This window comes from Camelus ferus, chromosome 1 (assembly GCF_009834535.1).
Source record: "Camelus ferus isolate YT-003-E chromosome 1, BCGSAC_Cfer_1.0, whole genome shotgun sequence".
NCBI lineage: Eukaryota > Metazoa > Chordata > Mammalia > Artiodactyla > Camelidae > Camelus > Camelus ferus.
This window is the reverse complement of record NC_045696.1, coordinates 35,317,252-35,341,477: the sequence shown is the minus strand read 5'-3', so window position 1 is coordinate 35,341,477 and position 24,226 is coordinate 35,317,252. Positions and strand designations below refer to the sequence as shown.

Genomic DNA, 24,226 nt, shown 5'->3' with positions numbered 1-24,226 from the left:
ATAGGAAGAGAACAAATTCAGACTCTGGAAGCACTGAAAAAAAGTCAGCACAGCTAGAAACACAGTAGACATTTGGGAGAATTGCAAGAGGCAAGATCAGAATGGAAGACCAGGTTGTGACCTTGCAGGGATTTATTCATAGAGTTAGAGGTCTAGGATAAGAGTTGGTACTTTATTCTGGGAGGATGTGAAGTCAAAGAAAGGTTTTAATAAAGGATTGACATGATCTGATTATACAGTTTTTTTTTAACAGCTTTACTGAGAAATAATTTACATATCATATAGTTCCCTCATTTAAAGTTATACTTTAATGGTTTTTACTTATAAAACTTTGATCTAATTTTAGAACATTTTCATCATCTCAAAAATGAAACCATAAACTGATCAACACTTACCCCTCCTCTTTACTCACCACCCACCCATCCCCCTCCACCAACACACACCCTTCCCAGCCTTGTTCAACTATTAATCTACTTTCTGTCTCTCTATAAGGTCACATAGTATGCCAACTTTTGTGACTGACTTCTTTCATTTAGCATATTTTCAAGGTTCATCCATGTTGTAGCATGATCAGTACTTCATTCCTTTCTATTGCCAAATAACATTCCATTGTGTATATATGGATATACCACATTTTGTTTATCCATTCTTCAGTTCATGAACATTTGGGTTATCACTACTTTTTGCCTGTTATGAATGATGCTCCTATGAACATTCATGTACAAGTTTTTGTGTGAACATATATTTTCATGTCTCTTGGGTAGATATCTGGAAGTGGGAATGCTGAGTTCTATGATAATTCTATACTTAGCATTTTGAGGAAATCATTTAGGCAACTGGAGATTTGGTGATGCACTTCTAAGATAGCTTCTTCATACATATGCCTGGCACTAGAAGTGCTTCTTGGCCTCTTTCTTTTTACAGATGATCTCATCCTCCAGGATCCTGCCACTTGGCTTGGGCATCTCACAGCATGGCAATTTCTGGTAGTTACATTTTGTATGTGGTTCTTGGCTTCAAGAGGCAGGAAACTGAAGCTTTGGTGCTGAGTCACTGTCAGATCTATTCTATTCTATCGATCAAACCAGTCACAGTCCCTTACACATTCAAGTGGATAGAGAAATTGATCTTACCTTTTGATAGGGATGTGACAAGATAATGTGGAAGAAAATTAGGTAAGGTGAGAGATTTTGATATGGACATTTTTGAAAAATACAATCTACCACGTTGGGGCAGTTAGGAGATATTGCAAAAATCCAAGGTAAATGTAATGGTGGTTTAGGTTAGAGTATTTGTTGTGGAAATGAAGAGTTGTAGATGGTCGGACCAAGAATGTTTCAGAGATAAGACTTACATATCAAATGAACAGGGTCAGGAGAAGGGAAGTAAAGACAAGAGAAGAATGAATGACCCAACCCTAACTCAATGCTTGAGCAACTGTCTTCATAATACATAGTTTTCAGTGTTCCAGGGCAATATGAGTGGTCACGTATAAGTTAGTTTAGCTTTGTTGGTGTGTTTCACTGTGTGCGTGTTTGTGCCCCTAATCAAAGTCTGATATATTTCACATTCAGTATAAGTGCCTTTTATGTATCCAAGAGAAATCTCACAAAGGCATCTGAACACATGAGTTGAAGTTCAGGAGGAAAATAATGACAGGAGATTTAAGTTTGGTAGTTGTGCCGGGCTTGTCCCGCTTTTTTTCAGACACACTCCTCATGCTTCCCCTGTTCTGCTCTGCATCACAAGCGGGCTAATCACTGCTGGCTATGTCTCACATTGGGTTTTGGCTGATGGCAGACCCTGGTGAGAGACTGGAAAATGACAGATTGGAGAATCAAGTGTATTTCTTTCCCTGTCCTTTTGCCTTGAATAATATCTCTAGTGCTGGTTGAATACCCTTTGTGGCTCCAGCCCCCACCCCACAGTTTGGCTGTGATTCTAGCTTCCATATGGTCAGTCCTTGCATCTGATATCTGGTAACTATCTCCATTCTTTGATCCTCTAATCTAAGAGTGTAGCTGTTGGTAGCATGTTGGTTACCTCATCACTCCCCCTTTTCCTTCTTAGCTCCTTTATCACCTATGTAACAATTGACTCTATTAAAGTCCTCTTTTTTTAAATCCTTACAGTGGTTTCTGTTTTCTGGATTACACTCTCACTGATAGCATTTATCAGCATATAGCATATAGGTACTGAAAGCTAGGGGGGAAAATAAAATTAAAACTATGCTGTTCACAGGAAAATAGCTCAAATAGGGCAGGAATTTTGTGTATTGTGTTTAATGATGTATTTCCAGGATATAGAATACTATTTAGAATATATGAAAACACAATGTTTATTGGGTAAGGACATTAATTAGCTAATTAAGGGAAATACTATTAATATTCAGATTTTAAAATTATTTTTAAAGCCACATTATCTTCACTTCAAAAAGGTGTTTTAAAAACATATTAAATGTATCATTTTCCTTCTGTACCTTTTATCAGTATCACTTTGTTTCTTAATAATCACATAGTAGATTTGATAAAGGATGATTAAGGTTGTTGCCAAGGTATGTAAAACAAAGGATAAATAGTATTCCCCAGATGGCATTCAACATATAATTTTGCAAAGTCAGGTTTTGAGAAAACAGAATTTTTTAGCTTTCTCTGACATATTAAGAAATAAATCCAGAAGAATCAGATTAAAGGGTTTCTTCCACAAAGTAGAGAAGAAACCACTTCATCTATGATGGCTTGGCTACGAGCCTTGCTGCCTTAGGTTAACAGTTGGATGTAATATGAAGGAAAGATTCTCACTCAATCAAATTGACTAAGTTTCTGCAGCCACTCCAAAGGGAAGACGAGGAAGATCCAGAGGATTCTTCATTGAAGAACCCTTGCTGCTTTTTTCGCTGAACACACTATACCCAAAGACACCTGCAACCATCCTGGGGGTCAGGAAAGGAAAGAGGATAAAATCTGAAAAAGCATTTATCTGAAGAACGAGAGTTAGCAAAATCAACTCTGTGGAAAAGAAACTTTGAGTAAGTTTGTTACCAACCTTCTTGAGTCGGGCCCCAGCAGAGGTCCTTCTGCCTGGTGTCCTTGGAGCCAACAGAACCAGACTCAGTTTGGCTCAGAAGAAAAGGAACTCTTTACTCTTTGCTCAGAGAATGGAGAGATTGTGCGCATGCTCTAGAGCACAGATTCTCCCTAACAGGCCAGGGGCGGGGCTGTGTAGGGAATCTCGTCAGCGGAGAGGGGATGGAGTTCTCGCGAGGACTGGCGAAGCACCAGATCTCAGTGCCAGGCAGGCGCAGTGGTTTCTATGCACAGCCCGCTGCTGCCGCCGCCACTGCCGCCATCTTGAGTTGAGGCGCTGTGTGTGGTGCGTCTGCCCTCGGTCCTGGCTCAGAAATGTCAGCGCATTGCTTTCACTTGAGGGTCTCTGGTCTGAAGGGCTGAGTGACAGGCCTCTGCACTTGGCATCCTATGAGCAAGAGAAACTAGAGGAAGCACAATGGAAAAGACAAAGGTTAGACTTTCTTTTACTACTCAGATTCTATTTTTATTTCCTGGGAATTGTTAATGGGCTTTGCTTGTGACAGGTTCAATGTTTAAACCAGAAAGAGACCTTTAAATGAGGAAATACTGGAATATTTGTTTTCCGTTACTAAGCTGTCTCACTTGTTTAGTGGAGTTTCGTCTTAGGAAAAGTGAAAGTGAAAAAGCTAATTTTCTTTTTGCATTCATATTTTAATAAGAGTAAATTTGCTCCCCTGGTGCGTTTTGGTTTTATAATATTTAGTATTATATTAATTCTGCTTGGTATTTCCTATTTACTCTTTCATGTTACATCACGCTTAAACTTCACTGTCTCTGTTACAAGATGAATGATTATTCTCTTACGAAAAATATTTTAAAGGAAAGTTGATAAACAGTTATATGGCAACTAGTGTCTTCAAAATATGTATGTTTAGGAAAAGAAAATGACTAAACTCTAAAAGAATATTGGCAAGTCTGCCTTAACTTTTTGGTGTGCAAAATGAATTAAAGATGATATAATTTTTTTAAGATGATACAATTTTAATTTCACTATAAAGAGATGTCTTTGGGAGTAATACTTATTATAAACTTTTTTCAAGTTTTACTTTTTATACCAAGTAAAAATAATTATTATTACCATTATCACAGTAATGGTAGAGAAAGCATTATACATCCCTTTATAAAAATTCAACTATGCATTTCAGTAAAATGTTTCATTTAATTAATAGGATATTGTAAGATAAAATTGAACCCTGTTAAGATTTGGAGACATCTTTAGCACAAAAGACATTATAAAATTCAAGTTAAGCCATAGTCTACTGCCAGACATTGTTGGAAACCTAGAAACACAGTATCTAGCTATTCAGGTGAAAGAAGTGTTCGTTTCGGGGGTAAACTGCCACATTTGTACTTGGCTTGTACTTGGAAGCTGCCCTGGCGATGATAATGTTGTCCTTCTCCCTTACCCAGAGAAATAACATAATCTTTACTTTTCTTCCCTGACAAAAACTCTCCTTTGTGTCATGATACAGTGCAGTTAAATTTGCTATTGCAAGAAAAATGAAATCACATCAAGGCTTCAGGAGAACCTTTTGCTCAAATCATTTTATATTATAGGTTCTTTTAGAAGTTTATTCTCAAAACTCATGGTTTTCTACAACCTATTTTTGTACTTAAATTTTTTTTATATAACTACAATGGTTGCACAAATTCTATAAACCGTTTGAAGGCAAGAATGTACACTTTGGTTTAGGAAGTTATTTTCAGAGGAAATGCATTACAGTATTTGTCTACCTTAAAAATGCATATGAGAAAGCAAAGAATTAAAATGGATTACTTATTGCAGGAGCTTTAAGGATGGTAGATTTTCCCATGAGAAATGGGTACAAAAGTCTTTTTAAGTGTTTAGGCTTTGAATAAAATAATAGGATTTCATTAACAAGTTACTTTTGTTACCAAGTTACTTTTGTTACCAAGTTCTCACATAACCAAGTTCTCACGTAAGACAAGTTTCTAGACTCAGCATAAATTATTGCATAGCAGACTTACTAATTTAAAACCTCTCTGTACTTATGGCTAATCATTTGTTTCACAGATTTTTAGTCATTTTATTCACCTGTTCTCTTCAAACATTAATTTAAATGGTATTTACTAAACTGATACATAATTGAGTTTTTCTTATTACGTATACTAGCTCCGTAAAGGACAATCATTAACAAAAATAAAAGCCACATACTAAGTTCAAGTAACCCTATGTGCACAGAATCTTATCTTAAATATGTCTATATTATATAGTATTTTGCCAGTTTGAGTATCAACTAAAATATTACTAATACTTTTCGTGCCATTTTAAATTAAAATTAAAATCAATTTTAATAGAAGGGATATTTGAATAAAAAGTAAATTTATCTAGAGTATTCACTTGTACAATATTCTGAGGTATGATAATTATTAATGTTGAAAGGATATATAGGTCATATGTATGTAGTTTAATCTCTTTTTAAAAATTCTTAAAAGAAAATACAGGAGAAAATAACAAATTAAATATATATGGGATATATATCCTAAAAAGACAAATGTTTTGTAGATGAATTTAAGTGTCTTAACTGTGAATATGGCCTCAACATCAGAAAAGGCTTGATTTCAATCACTATCAATTTATGTAAGATGAAAAAAATATTATGAATGTAACACATTTTGGTTAATAGGAGAGTGGGATTTCTTTCAGGAAAAGAACTTTATGAAAACAACATATTACTATTGGTAGGGAAAAGTTAATACTGTGACATAAGCCTTTTCTACTTTTTATAATCATTGACTTCTTTTTTGAAGGTCTTTATCAAATTTTGCAGTTTATATTTGGAACACAATTTTTCGTTACTACTCAAGTAACACATGTTACTAGTAGAAAAAAGTTTAAACTATTGAAAAGATGTGTTTTTCCCCAAGAGAAGAGTTTGAAATGCAGAAAAATTATAAGAGTAATCTGAAAAATAATTTGTCTTAGATTAATTCCAAATGGTAAAATATAAAACAGATTGATTCTTCATTCATTATGGAAAACATGAAACATTTTTTAGGCCAAATCTATAGATGGTATAAAATGTGTATGCGTATCATATGGAATACTTAGATTTTCTCAGAATGCTATTTTATTATTTTATGTCTGGAGATTAAAAAAAAAAAAAAAACCCGAGAAACAAACTGTTTCTTTTATTTTTCACAAACTTCTGTAACATCCATTTCTTTGATTCCTCATTCTCACATTGTCGGAGTGTTTGACCCCTGAGTTTGGTAGATGAATGGCACAGCACCAAGTAGATTATCAAACAAATGTGGCACTTCTAAAGCTGCAGCACCAAACTGCAAATTGGAAGTACACCCCTGGTTATACTGTCAACAAAGGGGACCCTTGATGTGTGATTCCACTCATCATTCCTCTTAAGCCATTATGAGACAGCTGAGATCAGACAACAATGAAAGAACATGTGCTTGATTGTTAGCATGTCAGATGTACATTATTAAAAACAGTAGGGACAAGGGGAGAGATGAGAGGAAAGGCAGTGCCTTCTTTGTTCCATGAGTGAGGGTTTTTTTTGAGAAGAAAAGAATTCTAAGAGGCACTGCCATGTAACTCCCTATCATGAAGGCCTAGCTTCCCCCTCTGTTCATTTGATAATGAAGTTTGTGTTCTTCCATAATGAAAATGATTAAGAGCTTGTTTTAAGTGCATACTGATTCCTATCAATTTCAAATGAAAACTAATTTTCATCTCATTCAATTTCTGATTGTTCTTGAAAGATCTATGTACAGATTACCTGGTTTGGTGTAAGCAAGAACTTTCCCAGTCGCCCCATCATAAGAATATGAGAGAGTATTGAAGACTTAGAAATTGTCTGCTTCATTCAGATCTTGGAGCTAAAAGTAAAAATCATTAATAATTATGTTTATTGTATATCATATTGTACATGGTTTAACTAAAGTAAGGGCTTAAATTCAGAAGAAGTAAATGAAAATCTGTCAATACCTTATTGTACCATATGAGATATTTACCATTGAAACTTTGGAATTTTTCAATGTGTTCGTATTGAAGATAACCAAGTTAGTCGCCAAAAAATAACATGTATGAAATAAATGTGTAAAACATAATAGAATTTATAAAAAAGAATTTTTTCGCAGATTATTTCACAGGGGAAAATCAGGTTTATACATTGTAATTTACAAATCTATTTTTTCTCTGTTTCCCAGAATTTATTATTTTGGGCAATACTTTTCTTAATCCTTTTGAAAAAATAATTTATTCATTACAGAGATAATGTATATTTATTAAAAACGTATATAATTATGATATTTAAATTTTATGTAATTATCTGTTGAATAAACAATTTTGCTTTATTTTCTCTTTTGTTGACTTATCACATTGTTCAACCATTGTTTAAAAAAAAAGAAAGTGGTCTGTGAAAACCAAAGAGATGATTATGTTTAACTTATTTCTTTTGCTCCACTTACCCAAATAATGAATAGTTGGGGTTGGAATATTACAATATTTGTATTAAAATATATTAAGTTGCTGCACTCCATAGTTCTTATAACTTTATTGGAATCCAGTTTATTTGCATTATAAAAGTTTAAAATAAATGTCAGTGTCACATTCAGATAAATTCACAAAAGTAACAAGAATAAAAATTATGAAAAATTTGAAGGCCCATCATAAATTTACTTAATTTAAATTTATAACTTATTTAAAGTGTTTCCAAACAGATTTCAAAAGTAATAAACAACTGAAATGTCATTAACTCTTTTCATTAACTACAATCCAAAGCATTTATTTAGAAAGCCTAAATTCAGAATACGTTGAATTACAATTTTGATAAATCCTAAATATTTATTCCTAAATCTTCAAAGTCACTATAGTATTAAAGAATTTCCTTTCCAAATTCTAAAAATGAAATCAAGTCTATTGTGCCTAAAATCACTTAAATATGTAAAGTCAAGTGTTGTCCAGTGTACATTGGAAACAAATATAAATATATGCAAATATTTATATATAAATGTGAAAATATTTGCATTGGCTATATATATGTGGGGGGATGGGTAACAAATGCAAATACTCCACATTGTTTCAGCATTTATTACAGGACATACTGAAATACTTTGAATATATTGTTTACTTTTGAGTAGAAATTTTTTTATATATTTTTGATAGGACATTTTTCTTTTCAGTGTGAATGAAATTTATAGTTGTTGACAAGGATAATAATTGTTTTAAAAAACTCAGTAACATTTTCAGCAATCAGAATAATTACAAATAATATTTTTTTTTTATCCAGAAGTGTTATCTGTTGAAGGATATATGCTCAAACATGTTTTACTTATCGGCCTTTTGGTAAATTTTTATGTAATAAAGTAATTGCTACATATACATACAGATGCTTGCAATTATGAAAATAAACATCTCAGAAATATAAAATGTACTTGGTAAAATTAGAGAGGAATAGAATATGGTCTCATTTTTGAAAATGCTTCTTATAATCAAGAAATTATGAAATAACTTTTGAAAGGTAAAAAAAAATGGCACATGCTTTCCTGATTTAAGATTATTCATAGGTTGACATGTGAGTCACACATCCTCTTCTTGACTGAAATATGTACTTTGAAAACTCTTTTGGGAATACACCACTAGGAAATAGATTTAGCTACAAGTAACTGAACTTATGTGCAGAAGTGACTTAAGTCATGAGAACATTTATCATTTTTCTAGGAAAGGAATCCAGAGATAAGCAGTCTAAGGGTTAGGTCACAGCTTCACATCATTATCAAGTCTCTTTTTTATAATGTGCTATGCAGAGCTTTTGTACTTACGCATTTTTGCCTCATGGTCAAAAGATGGCCTTTTCCAGGTACCATGTCCATGTTTAAAGTACAAAGAACAAGAAGGAGGCAATGCTAATTTTTGAGAAACTCTCTGCATGCTTCTCTTTGTGTCTTATTGGCCAAAAGTTTGTCACATGGCCACTCCTGGCTGCAAGGAATCTGTGAAAACAAACATATGGCAAAGAGAAACACACAAGTTTGGGCACATTGATTTCCCAAACAACATAATGACTGAGTTTATAAAATAAGACAGGGTAGGTAGAGGGAAATGACTCTTGATACAAAGCATTATTTTTACTTAATTTTTAAATGTCCTTTTGTTTATCACTCTGGAGAAGCTAGAATGTAAAGTGTATAGATTTTTTCTTAAGTTAGCCTTTTCTATCAAGAGTAATCATCTTCTCTGTCATCCTTACTGACAGGAAAAAAAGGACTACTGAAAAGTATTTTGGGATAAAATTAAATTTTAAAAATATAAGTTGTAAGATATTCTGTCAATGGAAAGTTAATTATCTTTTAAATACAATATAGGTTTTATTTCAGAACATAAAGTTATTTCTATTACCTATCTCATATCCAAGATGCCTTTTAGACATCATGTACTTTTGATACCATCTTTTCTTTGTACCTTACATTAAATTGTACCCCTATAGAATACAGCAATTAAGGAATACAGTTTGGCATTTCTTAAGTCAATCAAGTTGAATTGCTTTTTGAAATGAGCAATTTATAATTCCTCATTATAATTAAAGTAGCATTTTAATTCATTAGACTAATTTTTAGTATTTCTGTTGCTATTGATTTTTTCTTAGAAATCTAATCTCAATAGGGCTTCTATTTAAGATCTCAGAAAATTGCAACATAAACTTTTCCAAATGCTGCTTTTTAACTCAGGCAGGAGGGACTACATCTAAAACATTCTCTGCATGTCCCACCCTTTTTAACTTCCACTATCATGAGAAAGAAAATAATTGGGAATGAATGAGAAGAAGAGTAAAAGAAGAAGCTCATGGGAAAAAAATTTATGTTTAATTCTGGGAATACTCCCTAAAGACATCTCATCAGACAGTTGAAACTATCTGAGGAAATGAAAATATTCACTTGGATTTTTAAGTCATGGAATGATAGGTAGAATGCCTTCCAGAAGCCCACTTACACTTTCCCCCTCATTCAGGAACTTATCTAAACCAACTGAGACAGAGGAGTTCCAATTTGAAAGCCTTATTGTAATATAGTTACAAGATTATTTTAAATCATTTAAAACACCACCCCCCAACACCAACAGTTGCAATGGTTGTTGATCTTCCATCTCAGAATTTCTTATTTCGAAGTAAATAATCCAACTTCATCTGTTTCCTCTCATTCTGGCCTCAAAGGAGATGAAGAACACCTGGACAAGTGTTGTCTGTGATTGCCCTTGATACTGCTGAAAGGGTTGTAGTACCTTTCATTCATGTCTTCCAAAAGCAAAATTAACTCTTTTTTGTACAACCATTTTTCATATATTCTATTTCCTAAACCTTTACCCATGTTTGCTATTTATTTTCAACTTTGGAGTTGCCCCAACTCCATCTATTGAGTAATGACTCCCAGAACCCAAGAGAATAGCCTAGAAAATATCCAGAGGAAAACAAAATCCCATCAAACATTTCTAAATATTTTAAAATTTAGTAAGAGAAAAGGAAGGCCTTGACATATATAGGGTAATTGAAAACTACAATCAAAACCGTTCTTTTCCTCTCCTCCCTTGTATTTGTAATTTCAAAAGAAAAACATGCTTTCACGTGCTTTCTTTGAATTATCCATCCTCCAAATAGCAGTAGCATATTTAAAGCAAAACAAAAACAAAAACAAAAGCCTCAGCTGATTAACTTATTATCTGGTGGTATTAGATGTGTGAGTTCTGTGTGCTGGCATGCATGCGTGTGCACACATGTGGACACTCACACACTCACCCACACACATTCTCCTCCTTCCCTTCCCTCTCTTTCTCTGCCCTCCACTCTTCCATCTCACACAGTTCTCAAATACACAGACTCCTTATTGGGAGTTCCCACGTCAAGCGTAGAATCTTCTAGGATTCTGAGCTTGCTTTATTTAATGTATTTTCCCTTGCTCTGTCTCATATCAGTATTTATTTTACTTTTTCCTTTACCTTTTGCTTTTCTAGTAGATTTCTATTCTGATAAACTTTCCTTAGGCTGTTGTAGGAAATATATTTTTAGGTAAAAGCCAAAAAAGTTACTATTTTAAATTATTTGCCTGGTTTCTTTAGGTAGTGGGGGAAAACATCTCAAGGGGAACAAAAGGAACAAATTGAAATAGAAAAACTGCATATTTAAAATGGCAGCTGAGCAGGATTTACATGGGTCTCTGTGTGTTCTTATTTCCTATTACAACTAGCTGTTTGTAATATGTTTTACAAAAATGGCTAGATCAGGATTTTATGTAGAATATTATTTGCAAACTTTAAAAATAGGATTTTTCCAGGGTTGTCCATTACTCTTAGAGTTAATTTTTTTTCTCAAAGTGTATTATAAAGATCAACTGAATTAAATGGGGAGGTAGGTAAGTACTATTTAATATGCAGATTCTGGGACACATGCCAGATTTACTGAATTAGAATATTCATGCCAGGGCCCAGGGATGCCAGTGTTTTCCAAGATCAACAGTTGACTTTAAACCCATATTAACACTGATGTAGAAGCCATAGAACCTAGGAAAAAATACTCTCTTACTTCTCTTTCTAACTCTAGACCCAATGCCAAAATTTTTCAGACAGATGTGGTCAGTTTAAAATGAACAAGAAGAGCAAATTTAAATCAAAATAAAAATTAACATAAATTCTGAAAGATGAGTCATCCCTCTCCTTTAGCTTGTTGTGAAGTCAGCAGTGATGTTTAGCACAGATTGGAAGAGTGATTTTTTTTTATCCTAATGGTTATTCTTCAAATCCATATTTTATCGCAACTTGCTGTGTAGCAAAATGGTCCTCTTAAGACATTGGACTGCTGAGGGGAAGGCCATAGTATATTACATTCTAGGGATGAGTCTGATGGGGCCAAACAGAGTATGTACATGTCTTCGATTCCTACAGTCTTCATTCATGCACACATATAAGTTATGTCAACTCGCTGGCCAGTTTCGAGCACTTGTTAAGATACAGGAGTGCTCTATGGACTTTTATCTGCAGTTTCTTTCCTTCCTCACACCAAAGTACCCAGATAATGACACTGCCTTTTGTTTGTATAGTGCTTGATAGAATGTTACAGAAATGTGATATAATGTCCATTGATCATCTTTGAGATTCAAAGTAATGTGAGGAAGACTGGGTGAATAATGAGATTCATGATTAATGTAGGGTGAAATGGAAGTTAAATTAGATAAATAAAACCTACATCGTATCTTGCATCTTGTGTGTTGGAGACTTCAGATTAACTCTCAGCTTTTGATTCTGTGATGTTTTCTCCATCATTCTGTGTAAGTAACGTGCTATCTAATACCATAATATTTGCTTATAATTTATATGTTTTAAACGAACTACAGATACTTACATTCCTTTTCTTCACTTCCTTCACTAAAAAATGAGCTCCAAGATAGCAGGGTTTTTTTTTTTTTTTTGCCCTGCCTTGTTTATGTCTCTTATGTTCAGTGACTAGACCAGTGAATGGCAAATAGTAGGTGTTCTATAAGTTAAGTTTGAAAATAGGTGCCCCCTTAAATAATTGTTCTCATCTGTAAATTCTCCAAGTCAGAGAAACTTTGATCTTTTTTTCCCAGCAACAAACCTAAATTATTTTGAGACTACTGAAATATCTTAGTGGAAGAAGTAAATGGTATTGTAGAATACCATTTATTAGTAGGTTTCTGTTTAATTGTTTTATTGCTGTTTTTCTCCTCAGGTTCGCCATCAGTCAGTCGTCTATGGAAAATGACAGATGATTTTCTAGGTATGTTCCAAGCTTCAGCAATTCATGATTTAAGGAATAATTGGTGTCACAAAATTAAGTTATAAATGTTTAATTGCAATAATTTCTGACAGGATTCCTGTATACAACAGTTAGAGAAGATAGTGAAATGTGTGAGTGACTGTAAAACATTTAAAGAGGTCTATAAGGTTGATATACAAGAGAAGTGTTTTGGTTTATTGGAAGATATTTTGTTTTTCTCTTGCTAGAGGAATACCCAGTGATCTCTAATGACTTTCCATGTTTTGCTGTTATTGTTGTTATTTTGATCTCTTGTTTTTGATAATATGTTTGCAAACAGTTACGTCAGCCCAGGGGAAATACTTCAGAGACCTAATAGCCTTCTATAAGCCAAAACCATTTATGGAAGAACAAGTAAATAACAAGCAAATGTATACCAACATGCAGCAATACAGCATGCATAGTTGATAAATCTAAAACTCCTCGTACAAACTGCCACTCCAGTCAACATATACCAAACATTTCTATCAAATGTACAATCTATCATGTACTTGCATTGCTTTTGTAGTTTTTATTTCCCCTTTTACTGTGGAAAGTACATGTTATTGTGACCAAAAACTACTCTTTGGGGAAATATAGTGGTTTACAGGTCAATGGAAATGTGAATTTTAGGTATTAATCTACAATTAAAGGAGGAGTAGTTTAACCCTAGTTTGACCATTGTCACTTCTCAGGTGAATTATATATATGTTGTCTGAGAAACAGCAACAACAGAGTACTGAAAAAATTACATCTGTGTAACACTGGTCAATCCACTAACAGTACTTCTAATGAGTCAATTTGAAGCAGTGTATATGTGTGTATGTACATTGTGTCTACTTGTTTGTAGATATGTTTATTTGTGTATTTGTGTGTTTTTAATGCGTTGTCTGTCCTGTGAACCTTTTAGTCTTTGAAAAAATTGTTTGCTTTTTCTACCAGTATGTCAGTCTTCATTTATTCAACACTAGCAAATAAACTTCAAGCTTAAAATGAGTTGAGAAGCACTGCCGTTAAAGCTGGAAAGAAGGTCTCTAAAAGTCAGCTTACAGATTCCTATTTGTAAATTGTAATAGCACACCTTTCTTAATAGGATTTTCAGAAAATAACAAAGTGCTTAATCTTTTGCCAAGTATTTCCTGTGCTTTGTTGATTCCATGCCTCAGTAAGAGCTGCATTTCTGCCTCTGCGTAAAATCTTTGGCTTACCCCAAGCATGTAAAGGCCTTTTGCTGTGAAATAAGATCTTTCAATCACTGTACATTTCTTAGGATAAAGGATGGGAACTCATACATATACAAAAACCAGGCAGTTTTCATGAATTTATGAGTTAAACAGAGTAGGACAGCATGGTAATAGGGGCTTTGTGCTAGTCTAGCTGTAACTATAAGCCTGTATATCTACCTAAGTTTACATCTATTTCTGTAGCTTGATTTACATCTACACATATAGCTATACCTATACAAACACCTCTACCCCAACATAAATCTACCTGTTGTCTGTCTCTCTGTCATCAGGACTTTTCAGCTTGTGGATCAGACCTGACACACCCAGGCCTGGAGTCACAAGGTTATTTTGCTGCAGAGTTGGATAGGGATTTGAGATCTCCTGTTCCTTGTGGGATACTTTTTCCATTGTGTCACAAGTCATCCAGGAAGGATACAAATCAGGCTTTTCGAACACTTGAAGTAGACTCGGTTCCTGTGTACATAAGGACAAGCAAAATTTTTGCCGAGTTTTATTGTTGCTAGTTCTGTTACTGGATTCATAAATAATTGTTGCACAATTTATTTGATATTAGTAGCAGTGTGACAGTCTACCTCGCATGTTACTGTGAATGAAATAATTATGCTGACAATGCAGAGGACCAACAGTAGTCTAAAACAATACTTGACTGAAAACATAAAGATAATCAAGCATTTAAACTCATTTTTCTAAGTATTTGGTTATTTTCCAACAGAATAGCTTTGTTAACTAAAGAATTCGAGGCCATGTGCTACAGGGTGGAGATGTGTTGGGGAAATGTGGCATCTTTCTTAAGGAGGAGCCAACTCATGTTCAGCCACTAGGCCCAGCCAGTGGTTTATGGAGGTAAAGAAGCACATATATTTTAAGTAGTAAAATTTGACATTTTAAAGAGGGAAAGATACTTTTACAGAAATCCTTGAAATAACATGAAAGAAATAGTATTAAGAGAGACAAAGATGGTGTTGATGGAGCATTTTGACTGAAGTTCTTTCAAAGTATAAAAGGAAGTCGCCATATTCTAGATAAAGAAGGGAGGATTAAAGTGTGTCTGACTATGTCAGAACAATAAATTTAGACGCAAACGTCTGCATTGTTTAAAATGTATGGGTGCCACTGAAGTAGTTAATGGATTAACTTTTGATTTTCCTCAATATAATCTTAAGCCAAGGTTTCCAGATGAACCCCAGGAAATTGATTTGAGGAAAAACTGACACAGCATTAGTCTTTTTCAAATTTTTTTCCAAGGGTGAACATTAAATGATATTGTTGTCAGCTGTTTGGGAAAAAAAAAATCAATTATTTATATAATTATTTAGACAACAAAATAGTTAAAATTTAAGGTAAGTTTGTTCTCATAATCTATTCAAACTAACTTGAAAGACAAATACAGACACTGGAACCTCATAATGATGTTATTCAGGTAGAAAAGAATTCTCTGTGAAATGGACCCTGTCAAGGGGATTTAGCTCCTAAAATGCCTAAAGACTTGCTTTTGGCACATCCTGAGAATGACATATTATGAGACAGTACCTTGGATGTTTTCACTGTGTGTGAGTATTTTAAAATACTTGGCCTTTTGGGGAGATAAAATTATGGAATTTGGGAATCTCAAGTATATAAACATTACATTTTTCACCAATGACATTGGTATTTTCATAATTTATTTTTTTTCTTTCAATAGTCTAATCTACATAGCTGGAAATGATCCATGGTTTATTCATTTACACAATAAAGTCATTCATTTTCCCAACCAACATTATTCATTGTTATTAGTAGAATATGGGATAATAGACTTTAAAGACTCTAAAGTTCTATATAAATAAAAATACGGTAAATTTCAGGGGAATCAAGAGGACATAAATTCCATAGTGAATTCATAAAGATGGTGTATGATTTACTTTTTTGTATATGTATAATTTTTATTGAAGTGTAGTCAATTTACAATGTATCAGTTTCTGGGATACAGCATGATACTTCAGTTGTACATGAACATACGTATATTCATTTTTGTATTCTTTTTCACCATAAATTACTATAAGATATTGAATATAGTTCCCTGTGCAATACAGTATAAACTTGTTGTTTATCTATTTATATATATATATAGATAGATCTTTTGTAAAGAATTTAAATACATTTTAAAAATCCTGTGCATCTATATTCAGACAATATACTCTCTTCTTTTATCAATAAAAAAGTGTCTTCTTTCAGAAGACAGTATAGAAATGCTATCCTCTGAATAAAACTATTAGGAATCAATATAACACAGAGGGGAAGACCAGCCACAAATGGAAACTTTCCAGAAATTAGTCTAGCATTTGAAGTGATTGATAAATATTTGTGTAAAAATCCCATATGAAACATTCTAATCTAAAAGTAACTAAAGTGAGAACATTTCATCATCAGCAAAGTGAAGGGCTTGGATTAGAGGATCATTTCTAGGAATTATACCACATTTATTCCAAATGCAAAGAGAAAGGTAGATGTGGTTCAAGGGTTCAGAAATGAATTTGAGGGAGGCAGAGTCACGTCAGGGGTGAATACCAAAAGGATTTCTGCTGCAATGTGCACAGTTTCAAGGCCAGTTTGTGGTGGAGACCGTGGGTACCAGGGCTTAAAGGAACTGGATAAAGTGAACAGGCCAGCATGAAACAAGATAAATGAGCAATGACTGAGTGGGCCCCAGAGAGGAAGGAGCAAGATTACTATAGCTACAAAGCAAGTTATGTAATTGTTGGCACAGGCATTGTTTGTGACTTGTGTCAGAGTGCATGCAAGTGGGGAAGCCCCAGATTTATCCAGTGGGGCATATTTTATGGCTTCTGGGTTGGGGTTTAGCCAAGAGAAGTGTTGCAGGCGCCTGTGGTACAGGGTTATACATACTTACCCTTTTTTCATTTCCAATTATAACACAGTGTCCTGGAATAACATCAGGTATTTAACCGTGTGCTCTATGTTTGATATGTCTTAGCTGTTAAATTCTGTAGCTGTTTTTCCTCCTATTTAAACTTTTGTCAGCCTCTTAATAGTGTTTTGCAACTACATTAACTCTTTCAATCCATTCTAGCATGTGGGAATAATTTGTATAAAAATAATGTATAATTTCTTGCTTATAAATATGTGGGGATTTAAAAAAAAATAAACCACAGCTCCATATCTCAAAACTTCTTTGAAAATTTGTTGACAGTCTTTAGAAAGCCACAGTCAGATTTTGATGTAGTGAGCAGATTTCAATTTTGATAAGAATGTTACAACTTGTAAACATTGTGACTATCTCCCATTTGGAAAACTCTTTGTAAATTCTTTAATAATAGCCAAATAAGCCCAATAGATTGATTTTATGTGTTCAGTTCTATCAAATACTGCCACCTTCAAACCATCTGTGGTAATAGTATAAACCTAAGGGTGATAAGTATCTGTTTTGGATGATAGTAAGTGCCAGCACTGCACCTGGATTATCTCCCTCAGTCATGAGAACATTTACATGAGGAATGTAACATCATTATTCCCATTTTACAGAGATGGAAACTGAGTCCTTGTGATGTCATGTAGCTTATCTAAGGTCACATAGCTAAACGTCTTAACTGTGGGAATAAAAAAGAGTTTGAATGCAGAGACTGATATATTAGCTTATGCAAATACCATTCCCATGGATTTTCACATTGACTAAACTTTACTATTGAAATAGAAAAGACATTTTAAAGTTATATTTTCTTGTTTGACTGTGATGATGGAGGTGGGTATCTCAACAGAGGCCTTTACCTGACACTTACAACAGAATCCTCTGGATAGCAGGGGAGAAGGGGCTGCTAATTTTGGGTCTGAGGGCTGTGACACTGATACTTTGATTAGGTATTTGAGGAGGGGAGTGAAGAGGGAAGAATTGCAGATGGAGACCCCTGAGAGAGTAGCTTATATTATTGGAACAGCATGTAGTAGAAGTGCAGTTAACATTTGTTAAATACACATAAATGACTTCAAGACCCCTTGTAATCTGGTGACCACTGTTTTGCCAACCTCACTTTAATCATGTCTTTCCTTGCCTTATGCTTCATATGTCCTACTGACCAGCACTGGATACACCATGATGGTTCCACATCGTTAAGCCTTTCATCTCTTGTTTTCCCTCTATTTGTGATCCATCTTCTCTTTCATTATAAAACTCACATTTATCATAGCACCTCAGATGGCATTTTCCTGTGAAAATTGAGAAACCTTCCAAAATTTAATTGACAGTCCTTATATGATTCCATTGCTCTTTACTCACAGTTCTTTTCTCGGGCTTGCTACATTGCCTTCTCTCGAGTTAACCACAAGTGCCTTCAAGGTAGAGAAAGCGTTACAGCATCCAGCTGTTGGTGTTCTGAGGTGAGTAAGACAGAACACAAAGATATACTCTGTTTTAAAAGTGAGAACGATGACTCATCTTGCTTCAGCCTACTGATGAATGGGCAAACAAGTGTAAACCATGATGCTGTTGGGAGAGGCAACTTGCCATGGACCCCATGTGTCCTGTGGGTTCTTGCTGGGTAGACCAAGAATGTAAAACACTGGCCTCTCTCTACTTGGGCCATTTTTCAGGGTTGCATTTGCAGTGAGGGATAAGGATGAAAAGCAGGCTTGCTTGCCATTTATGATAAAAACAGTGAAGTCCCCAAGTTTACTATTCCTCAGTCATGACACAAGTCCGTTTTGTATCCAACATTCATATGGGTTCCTCTGCAAGACCACCCTAGGGCCAGGGAGAAGGAGGAGCAAGAAGAACTGACATGACCATGAAGCTGATGCTGCCTGCTGTGCTATGAGTGATGAAGTTCTTTGTTTCTTACCCAGAAGTTTCATGTCTTCTGTCAGTAGCTGTGAAACAGAAACAGGCTAATTTATTAGCTCACAAGTAGGTAAAATTCTAAGGATGTTCACAGATCTTTATGTGATTAGCAGAAAATACTGTTGGGTGAATGGAGAATTGAGACAAACAAGAGATCAGCAAAGGGTAGTTATATAAAGCCAGTGATCACTGTGGGTAACAGAGCTTAATCCCACTGGGAAAACTCTAGAAGTCAGTGTAAAGCACATACTTCAGAGTCATCTCATCTGAGAGACAGGATGATGGAATATTTATATACTAATTCCCATCAGTCACTGATTGGGTGCTACTCTTGATGGGTATTAAATATTTGACATTTCCAGGATGCCTGGCATGTGGGCAGAGTGGTTTCTGGACATGGAGAAAGTCATCAGGCATAAAAAAATGCAGGTACTGGAGCTGGAATCAGCTTGTGTCCACTGAAATAGCCTAAAGGGATGTGGTTGGGGCAGCAAAATACTAGCTACAGTGCTGAAAATGGCCCTTGTGGAATAAAGAAGCCACAGACTAGAGAAGCTCACAGTCATGGGTTTTCAGCCTTTGATGCCATCAGGTAAAAGAACAGGGCACAGAAGTACATGGTCTACCTACTAACAAACAGCGTATTCTACTTTGCTGCATATATGTATTTTGAATTGTTTTTATTTTTCTTCCTGCCATCTTATCCTTACATCATATCCTGTCATGAGAACTACTGTGTTGCTGTGTCCTCCCACCATGAGCTCAAATACATGGTTGCTGAAAGAAAGAATAGTGATAAAGGTGTATGTGATGCATATCTAAAAAGGATAATTGATTCACAAGGTTTAAATAGAAAGCTTCAAATATACTTTTTTATGGTATAAAGACATATAGAGAAAACAATATTGCATAATCCAATTTAATATGTAATTCAGTTAGCTGGCGTGACTCATACCTTACCCTAGGATGAAGAATGGGAGCTGGCCAGGTGAAATGGGAGCTGGGAAACTGCTGGGACACCACTTTATCCCCAAGAAGGACAATCCACTTATGAATAATTGAAAATTGGCTGTCTAGTAAAACATTACTATTGCCAGGGTTTCCACTCAGAAATAAACAAAAGTTCCTGAATGACCAAAGGAAAAGAGGTTAAAAACTAGCATGAATAAGACCTCCTGTATGCCAAGAACCCTGCCATAGAGTTCACGTGAAGTCACATGTTGGCCTCTTCCCCTCAATAGTTCTGTGAGGTTTCTATTTTACATAGAAGAGGAAACTGGAAAGTTTAAGTACACTTTCCCAAGGGAACAGAATAAGTAATTGCAGATTAGGGGTGTGAATTCAGGTCTGCCTGACTCCAAAGTCCATGCTATTTCTACACCACCCCCTTGACTGCTTGTGAGTCACTAGTTCATGATGGGTATGGGTGGAAATGTACTAGTATTCCAAATAAAATCTTTTCATCTAACATACACATAATACACACACAGTGTATACCAATCAGACTGCATTTTTTTTTTTTTTGATGTTTGACTGCTTACAACTTTCAAGCCCCACTGTTTTTCCTTACCCAGCCCCACATGTGGGCAAGCTGGTAAGTGTTGGACTGTACCTTGCAGGCCTGCAAGCCTTGTAGTTCCCAATCTCAAGGCTGAAGAAAAAGCCTGGAAACAGTGACAGAGACATCAATGGTTTATTAGATAGGAAATCTTATGCATTTGAAGCAGAAGGTCCTGGAGTGACACCCCACTGTGTCCCGCTGATAGCAGGCAGGACATGACAACAATCTTTGCTACTTGGGGGAGAAGGAGGCTGCCATTTACAGGGGAAATTTATGTCAGGTTGGTTTACCAGTTACCAGGGAAACCAGCAGCTGGAACACATCCCTTACAGCTCCTCAGATTAAGGACCATCATAAGGGCAGATATTTCCCTTTAATAAACTAGCAGCTTGAGCCATTCTGGCCTAAGGATTGGAACAATCACCAGCTAGGGCAGGGGGCAAGCATGTGTGTGTGAGCAGGGTGTAGACGAAGCAGGGACTGGTTGAGTGCAGGATGTACAAAGAGCAAGGGAAGAGCCATCTTGAGTGGCTTGACTATACAATAAGAAAGCCCAGGTGCTGTTGGAAAGTTCAAACCATGCAAATCCTAGCCTTCATGGAGGAACTCTCTTACCAATTCCACCCCCAGCTCTCTTAAAAACTCCCAAGCTGCTTTCCTTTCCCTACTCTTCTAAGGCATTTTTGCACCTGTTGGGGGTCAGCTGTGCTCTGCCTAGAAAGTTCTATTATATTGCAATAAACTTCAAATCTTCAAACCATATGTGGCATCAACAGTCTTGACATCTGAACCAAATTTTGTTTAGAGGGTCTATTCTCTTATTGTGGGTGACCACCACATTTGGCACAGCAAGCAGAGTGTCCAGATAATGGCCACCACGACTGGGAATCTTTCTTTGCCTGCATTGGCTTGCTAACTGGATATGCTGCTTGTTGGCAAGCTTGTGCTTTGAGCTATGCTGCTTTGTGCTCTTTGTTAATTCCTACTGAACCTCTTGTAGATTTAACCAACCTGAGTCGTAAGTTTCAATAATTAGCATTTATGGACAAAAGTATGTGTTTGGGGTCCTCTTTAAAATGGTCTGGGTCATGTGGATTGGCCCAGATTTCTCTGTGTGTTTCAAATTGACTCATGTGTCTTGATTCTAGCATAATTTGTGACTAAAGCTAGGCTCAAAAGCAACTTTTAATGCTGACTGACACTTAATGAGCTCTTAAAGTTCAACTAGGCATTGAAAGCCATTCTGTTGGAAGTCAGGGTAAAGACTGATACGCTGTGCAATATATAGGCCCGTTGGGTGATAGCCCCCATGAAGGAATAGCATTTACCACATGGCATGATGAGATAACAGTCCTAAAAAAGATGACTTACTGGGACCCTACAAACTGTCTTTGCTGCTGCTGCTGCCTGGTTCTGTAACAAAGTTCCTGATTCTGCAGGTTATAGGGAAAACACCCATGACACTCCCAAGTCACAGCCAAAGGATTAATTCAAACCTAACTGAAGTCCATGGCCCTTAAACCCTGGACCAGCCAAGGTGGCCATAGGTTGCCCGGGGACTTCTGGTGTAAGAAATTGCCCTCCTTGATTCCACTGTTCTTAGCATTAGAGTGACCATTGCTGGCTGCATACTGGCCTTTCCTGAGAATAGCAGGTCTCCCAGGCCCTAAGCCCCAAACCCTCGATTGCCAGCTCCCTGATGTCTTGGGTCATAGAAACAGTACCCCATAAGTTCAGGACAACCTGAACCACAGAGCCTTCCTTCTAGAGGACAAAGTCAAAGGCAAGTACTCTGGCATATCTCAACTACAGGAAAGTTGTCTCCTTCAGCCTCAATATCTTGCCAGGTACCATGGTTTAGAGGAAAACTCCTCTGTCGTCAGTCCCTTGGGTACAACTGTGTAAACAAAGCAAGTGCATATACTTTATAAATAGCAGGACCACCATCACATACGATGGGGCTCGCTGAAGGGCTGCCTCTTTTTATCCCTTTACTAGGATGTCCCTGATCAAGGATAGGATACAAAGTTTAGCGCAATTGGCTGTATTTTAAGCAGCCATCTTAGAAATGGATATCCTGGCCAACAGTTGGCCCCGCATGTACATTTTACAGACTCTTGGTCATTACCAATAGTTTGGCCATCTGCTCTGACAGTGACAACAACTATTGTTTATCTAGGATTGCCTCTTTTGGGGTTAAGAACTCTGGCTCCTTTGCTTCATAGATAGCCAAAGAGATACATCAAGATCATACAGGTTTCTGCACATACTAAAGCCACAATACAAGGCAACACCAAAATACTCCTTACTTGTTTCAGAGTTCTTGAATCTATTATTGATAATGCCCAAAGCACTTACTTCACTTGCAAAGCTGCATAATACTGAACTCTTGAACAATACAGTCAATAGAACATTCACCTACCTTACCAGCCTCAGGCAACAGACCTCATAGAGTATGATGATAGTTTATTTAAACATGTTTAAATTCAGTTAACTGAAATGTTGTATCAGGTATCAGTCAAATATCAGAAGTGAATTGTAATATAGAGTCAAATTCAGTGTTCACTGTTTGCTGACAGATTTCAAACCCACCACTCCTTTTCCCCCTTATGCTGTACATCTGGGTCAGCTGATTAGAAAGCCCAGTGCTCCCTCCTTTGGTGCTTTGGGAATTCCAAACCACATGAGCCACAGCCCATGCGAAAGAACCCTCATCCTACCCTGCACCTCCTATCTACCATAAAAACCCTGAAGACAATCTCTGTTCTCTGTTGTTTCAAGCCATTTTGGGATCTTCTTGGGAGCACATTCTGTTTCCCCCCAGTAAACCTCATTATGTGAGTGATAAACTTTTTCATACTCTCTTGATGAGTTTGTGGCATCATCTGTCTTGATATCTAAACCAGATTTTGAGTTTAGAGGATCCATCTCACCTCTATGGGGTGAATGTAACAAAATGCATTTCAGTTATTTTGGCATAGGAAATCTATAAAGTAGCAATTCTCTGCATTATAGTGTAGTTCAACTGTATTACCATTATCAAAGAGTTTTAAATCTTTTCTGAAAGCATCATTTTTAATGTATAGTATCCAAACTGCAAAATTCTGACTAAAACCCCCTACAGCAAACTTTTCTTGCAACTAACATATGGTCTTTCTGATGTGGCTGGCTAAGCCTTGTAAAAAGAGTAAAAAGAAATATTGTCCTCTTTTTTTCCAATTCTTTTCTGTGTGTATTATACAAAATTTAAGTTCCCAAACATTTAAAAATCTCCATTTTAGTCAGAGCAGCAATGTTCTAACTGGTTCTGCATTTTGTTTTTCAAAGGAAAAAAGTCTCCAGTGGTTTATTTTCCCGAGGTTAAATTGCCAATCCAAACTATATTTAGCATGCATTTTATGGAAAATTTGTTCTTCCAGAACTTATACTTCCAGAACATTTGCATTTAACTAATTCAAACACACTTTAGAAGAGTCATCTGAATATTTTTAAAAATTAAGTTTGCTTTTCTTTTTTTCTTGTAAACCTTTGCAATCTTTGTTGAGCAATAAATCCTATTTTGTTGATGTTTATGAACAGTGGCATTTGTGAAGCACGTCAAGACATTACTCTTTTGGCCAAAGCATGTCTGATAGCAGGATGCCTATGAGGGTGATGTTCTGGTTGTGAGTTTTAAAAGGGTTAATATTATCTGGGAACTATATTTATGTACATTGTCC

The 24,226-nt window shown here is 35.7% G+C and overlaps 1 long non-coding RNA gene across 1 annotated transcript in view; it reads left to right on the top strand.

Moving 5' to 3' along the window:
• Positions 1-3,396: 3,396 nt before the first annotated feature.
• The window catches only part of LOC116663094, a 123,934-nt gene continuing 103,104 nt past the window's right edge, over positions 3,397-24,226 (top strand). The window contains exons 1-2 of the long non-coding RNA XR_004319145.1: positions 3,397-3,519; positions 12,806-12,853. This is a non-coding gene — a long non-coding RNA (uncharacterized LOC116663094). The remainder of the gene's footprint in view (positions 3,520-12,805; positions 12,854-24,226) is intronic.